Source organism: Lampetra planeri, chromosome 1 (assembly GCF_965212315.1).
Source record: "Lampetra planeri chromosome 1, kcLamPlan1.2.h2, whole genome shotgun sequence".
In the NCBI taxonomy this organism is placed as follows: Eukaryota; Metazoa; Chordata; class Hyperoartia; order Petromyzontiformes; family Petromyzontidae; genus Lampetra; species Lampetra planeri.
This window is the reverse complement of record NC_136107.1, coordinates 303,091-309,462: the sequence shown is the minus strand read 5'-3', so window position 1 is coordinate 309,462 and position 6,372 is coordinate 303,091. Positions and strand designations below refer to the sequence as shown.

The 6,372-nt window shown below is 57.9% G+C and overlaps 1 protein-coding gene across 1 annotated transcript in view; it reads right to left on the bottom strand.

The window, feature by feature from the left end:
- Positions 1-5,556: 5,556 nt before the first annotated feature.
- Positions 5,557-6,372, bottom strand: part of LOC144720056 (uncharacterized) — a 53,307-nt gene continuing 52,491 nt past the window's right edge. The window contains exon 13 of the mRNA XM_078596550.1: positions 5,557-6,372. This exon is cut by the window's right edge and continues 766 nt beyond it. The gene's annotated coding sequence lies outside the window, so the exon portion shown is untranslated.

The window sequence follows — 6,372 nt, the reverse complement described above, 5'->3', positions numbered from 1 at the left end:
CTCTGCTGGGTGACTATGGAGGAGGCTCGTGATGGACTCTGCTGGGTGACTATGGAGGAGGCTCGTGATGGACCCTGCTGGGTGACTATGCAGGAGGCTCGTGATGGATTCTGCTGGGTGACTATGGAGGAGGCTCGTGGTGGACTCTGCTGGGTGACTATGCAGGAGGCTCGTGATGGACTCTGCTGGGTGACTATGGAGGAGGCTCGTGATGGACCCTGCTGGGTGACTATGGAGGCTCGTGATGGACTCTGCTGGGTGACTATGCAGGAGGCTCGTGGTGGACTCTGCTGGGTGACTATGGAGGAGGCTCGTGATGGACCCTGCTGGGTGACTATGCAGTAAGCTCGAGGTGGACTCTGCTGGGTGACTATCGAGGAAGCTCGTGGTGGACTCTGCTGGGTGACTATGCAGGAGGCTCGTGATGGACTCTGCTGGGTGACTATGGAGGAGGCTCGTGATGGACTCTGCTGGGTGACTATGCAGGAGGCTCGTGATGGACCCTGCTGGGTGACTATGCAGTAAGCTCGAGGTGGACTCTGCTGGGTGACTATCGAGGAAGCTCGTGGTGGACTCTGCTGGGTGACTATGCAGGAGGCTCGTGGTGGACCCTGCTGGGTGACTATGCAGGAGGCTCGTGGTGGACTCTGCTGGGTGACTATGCAGGAGGCTCGTGGTGGACCCTGCTGGGTGACTATGCAGGAGGCTCGTGATGGACTCTGCTGGGTGACTATGCAGGAGGCTCGTGATGGACCCTGCTGGGTGACTATGCAGTAAGCTCGAGGTGGACTCTGCTGGGTGACTATCGAGGAAGCTCGTGGTGGACTCTGCTGGGTGACTATGCAGGAGGCTCGTGGTGGACCCTGCTGGGTGACTATGCAGGAGGCTCGTGGTGGACCCTGCTGGGTGACTATGCAGGAGGCTCGTGATGGACCCTGCTGGGTGACTATGCAGGAGGCTCGTGATGGACTCTGCTGGGAAGTGGGAGGCAGTCGTCCTCCCACAAAGTAGAGCAGAGGAGGGACACTCACAACAACGAGCGTAGCAGCGGGTGGATAAAATGCAATTCGTTGGTAGGTAGGGAGCCCAGGTGGTGCTTCTGCCAGTCATCTTATTCAGTCAACCCGTGGCTCCTGGGTCTGTTCCGCGACCTCCTGCCAGCGAGCCTTCGACACTTCACGTAGCCTCAGAGTGCACCTAGCCTGGCACAGGCGGTGTGGCGACGAGACGGCCACTGAGTGGCGAATGGCGGTTGTTGTTGTTGTCTGAGTGTGTGGGGAGTGGTAGTGTAGTGGTTAGCGCACTGCATTGCGAACCCGGCCACACGAGTGCAATTCCTGCTCACGGCAACAGTGGCGTTTTATCTGAACCGGTCATGGGCCTCCCCGAGGTCGACTCAGCCTCAAATGCGTACCTGGTGCGTTGTGTAAACATCGTCGCCACGAGGGAGACAAAGGGGGCCGGGCGTGGTGCTGGGCCGCTCGCCACCGCCTCGTGTGCTCTGCGGGCATTGGTAGGTGCTGGCTCACAGCACTTGCCTCGCACGCGTGTCGAGGCTCCACGGGGCGCCTTTGTCTTGTGTGTGAGAGCGGCTTGCGTCTCGGCCCGGCTCGACGATTCCGCTCCTCCGGAGACGCGGACATCGCCACGCGCACCTCGTGGGCCAAGCGCAAGTGGCGACTTCCTGCGGTCCCAGAGCTCGCCGCGGTGTTTCCCAGAACGTGAACAACGCAATCACGCGGATTCGTCATCTCAGCTCTCACCAACCTTCCCCACAAGCTGGTTGCGGTTCGCATTGTATCCAGAGAAAGACGAAAGTAGCGCAGATTGCTGCTGACAGAGCTTCAGGATGGTTTAACACGCCGGCTGGCGCGGGGTGAGATCGCGTCAACATCTTCACGCGATCTACCCCCAAACCCCGCCCGTGTGATGGAGCCTCAGGATGGAATTACGACATGAGGTTAGAAAACACAGATCACGTGATGCGAACACGCAGCACACGTGACACTTCGGCTGGACGTGACCTAGCATGCACTGCGGCAGTGAGTGTCACGTGCACACCGCAGTGACGATTCGACATCCCCCGTCTCGTTGAGTTCAACTCGGCAGCGGTGGTGAGGGTGGCGGGTGGTCGTGGGAGCGGTGGTGCAATGGTGAGGGTGGCGGGTGGTCGTGGGAGCGGTGGTGCGGTGGTGAGGGTGGCGGGTGGTCGTGGGAGCAGTGGTGCGGTGGTGACGGTGGCGGGGTGGTCATGGGAGTGGTGGTGCGGTGGTGAGGGTGGCGGGGTGGTCATGGGAGCGGTGGTGCGGTGGTGAGGGTGGCGGGTGGTCATGGGAGCGGTGGTGCTGTGCTGAGCGTGCCGCTACCAAACCGCCCACCCGGGTTCGAATCCCGCTCACGGCCAACACCGGTGACGATTATCTGAACCGGTCCTGGGCCTCCTCCCCTAGGTCGACTTAGCCTCAAATGAGTGCCGAGTGCAATGTGTCAGAATCAGCACCAGGGATACAAAGGCGGCCGGGTGTGGTGGTGGCAACCGGCCCCCTCGTGTGCCGTGCCAGCCTTCATAGGCCCTCGCCGCAACAGTCTATTGATGCTCTACGGGGGATCTTCGTGTTGGATGTAAATACGACTCTGCCCGCATGATATCCGACTGATCAGACCAAACTCTGTCACCATAACAACATGATTGTAATCACCCACTCATGGGTGAAGGCAAGGCGGCGCCATTGCGGTGTTGGGGTTATTTGGCCAAACTTGACGGCACGAGGCCGTGCGACGAGTCACGTGGGTCCAGGCACCACCCACACCTCGTGTCAGCCGTGACGTCACCGCCTGTGTCAGCCGTGACGTTACCGCCTGTGTCAGCCGTGACGTCACCGCCTGTGTCAGCCGTGACGTCACCGCCTGTGTCAGCCGTGACGTCGCCTCCTGTCAGCCGTGACGTCACCTCCTCTGTCAGCCGTGACGTCACCGCCTGTGTCAGCCGTGACGTCACCGCCTGTGTCAGCCGTGACGTCACCGCCTGTGTCAGCCGTGACGTCACCGCCTGAACTCGGCTGGTCAGGTTCATGGTGCCGATGTCGCAGAGACCTCGACGTGAACACCACAGCGACCTCCAGCAGCCTGGCTCAGTGGCCAGCAGCCTGCGTCGTCAAATGCTCCACTCGCGCGCGAAAGAGTCGAGACGGCAACACGTGCGCCTCGCAGTAGGAAGCGCCGGGGTTCGATTCCAGACTCGGGCGCCTCAACAGCGAGGTGTGAGTGGTGCTGCACACATCCAGTGTGTACACGCTGTCTACAGATCACTGCTACAGCTGCAACTACACAGAGGGGAGTGAGTGGTGCTGCACACACATCGCAGTGTTTACACGTTGCCTGCAGATCACTGCTACAGCTACAACTACACAGAGGGGTGTGAGTGGTGCTGGACACATCCAGTGTGTACACGTTGCCTACAGATCACTGCTACAGCTACAACTACACAGAGGGGTGTGAGTGGTGCTGGACACATCCAGTGTTTACACGTTGCCTGCAGATCACTGCTACAGCTACAACTACACAGAGGGGTGTGAGTGGTGCTGGACACACATCCAGTGTGTACACGCTGTCTACAGATCACTGCTACAGCTGCAACTACACAGAGGGGAGTGAGTGGTGCTGCACACACATCGCAGTGTTTACACGTTGCCTGCAGATCACTGCTACAGCTGCAACTACACAGAGGGGTGTGAGTGGTGCTGGACACATCCAGTGTGTACACGCTGTCTACAGATCACTGCTACAGCTACAACTACACAGAGGGGAGTGAGTGGTGCTGCACACACATCGCAGTGTTTACACGTTGCCTGCAGATCACTGCTACAGCTACAACTACACAGAGGGGTGTGAGTGGTGCTGGACACATCCAGTGTGTACACGTTGCCTGCAGATCACTGCTACAGCTGCAACTACACAGAGGGGAGTGAGTGGTGTTGGACACACATCCAGTGTGTACACGTTGCCTGCAGATCACTGCTACAGCTGCAACTACACAGAGGGGAGTGAGTGATGCTGGACACACATCCAGTGTGTACACGTTGCCTGCAGATCACTGCTACAGCTGCAACTACACAGAGTGGTGTGAGTGGTGTTGGACACACATCCAGTGTGTACACGTTGCCTGCAGATCACTGCTACAGCTACAACTACACAGAGGGGAGTGAGTGGTGTTGGACACACATCCAGTGTGTACACGTTGCCTGCAGATCACTGCTACAGCTGCAACTACACAGAGGGGAGTGAGTGGTGCTGGACACACATCCAGTGTGTACACGTTGCCTACAGATCACTGCTACAGCTGCAACTACACAGAGGGGAGTGAGTGGTGTTGCACACACATCCAGTGTGTACACGTTGCCTACAGATCACTGCTACAGCTACAACTACACAGAGGGGTGTGAGTGGTGCTGGACACACATCCAGTGTGTACACGTTGCCTGTAGATCACTGCTACAGCTACAACTACACAGAGGGGAGTGAGTGGTGTTGGACACACATCCAGTGTGTACACGTTGCCTACAGATCACTGCTACAGCTGCAACTACACAGAGGGGAGTGAGTGGTGCTGGACACACATCGCAGTGTTTACACGTTGCCTGCAGATCACTGCTACAGCTGCAACTACACAGAGGGGTGTGAGTGGTGCTGGACACACATCGCAGTGTTTACACGTTGCCTGCAGATCACTGCTACAGCTACAACTACACAGAGGGGTGTGAGTGGTGCTGGACACACATCCAGTGTTTACACGTTGCCTGCAGATCACTCGATTGGCGCGACAGCAACATCGCCCCCTACCGCCTGCGAAACTTTGACAGGAGCCTCCTGAAAGTGAGTCTTGAGACTCGGCGAGGCTTGGCTGGGTCAAGGGGCGTAACAAGAGCCAGCGCGGAGCCAGCGCGGAGCCAGGGCACGCCGCGAGGATAAAAGCATTCCGACTGCAGGTATTGTGGTCTATGCAAACATGACTCCTTGTAAAACAAGGTGTCAGTTTTGTTGCCAGATAGAAGGGTACAAAACAATTATCACAGCAGCGGAGAGCTCCGGGCTGCCGGTTCTGGGAGTGGACTCGTCTCGTCGTCGCCGCCTTCACTCGATAATTGCGCAGCCGGAGAGTTGTGGGCTGTCTCGGTCGACGCCATCAGCGTAACGCGGCGAGGGTTGTGTCAAGGCTGCGCTGTACGACATCGAGAAGGCACTCGGCGAACCTGTTGAATCTAAAGAGTGATAATAAAGGTGCCACCTGCAACTACCTCGTCTCCGACTTGTGCTACACCACACACACAGTGTGTGTGTAGTGTACACAGTGTGTGGACACTACACACACACTGTGTGTAGTGTCCATACATTGTGTGGTGTACATACATTGTGGTGTACATACACCGTGTGTGTACTTGGTGTGTGTTGTGTGCGTAGTTGTAAAGAGCTACAGAGTCACTTGCACCGTCGCATTCCCCAGCGCTGTCTGTGCACGGAGACCACCCACAAGCACGAGGCACTGCCAACATACTCGGGCAAGGGCTGCAGTAGATGTTTAATGGAGCAATCAGCAAGCAGCGGGTTTTACATGACAATCACGTCGACTTATAATGGTTAATGATCACCGAGAAGAAAATGCAGAATGTCTTTTAATAACCTCATCCCTTAGCCGCCAAGTCTACAGCAGCACCTGGGAGGCTCTTGCGGAGTGGGATTATGGCTCCTCCCAGGCGAGCGGTAGAGCTGGCGGGACGACCTCACCCCAACGCTTAACTACAACCTAACGCCGTCTTCTACTGTTCATGAGCACGAGCCCAGGTTCTACTTTGTGTTTGATTGCGATGGTGCTAATCGAGGCCACCACGGCAGGCAGGTGATGAGGAGCAGAGAGGCTCTCGGCCTTCTGGGGTCTGCAGCCCCGATGGTCTCACTACTGCTGCTGCCGCTACTGCTGCTGCTGCACTCCTCATCACGACTCGCCAGGGCTTCGTGGCCCTTGGAGCCGATGGCTCTTCCACGCCGACTCGTTGGTCGTCTCCGCACCACGCTGCTAACCACGGCCTCGCTCGTAGGCACCTGCAGCACAGCTACAGTGGAGCACCCCCGCCGTGCACAGCGGCCAGGGCCGCTCTGCCGGATGGAATCGCGCTCGGACCATCGTAACCAAACCCTAACGGTTGCACTAGAATCTACTTTATCGTGTAAAATGTTAAAATTAAAGCAAAAGATTACGAGATGAAATGCCGCCTCCACCAGGCTCCGTCTCCACGCGCTGCACTTGCCACGAGTGCCCACGTCCACGGCGCTGCCCCTCCTCCTCCTGCTGCCCAACCCGGACCCAGGGGCCCACCG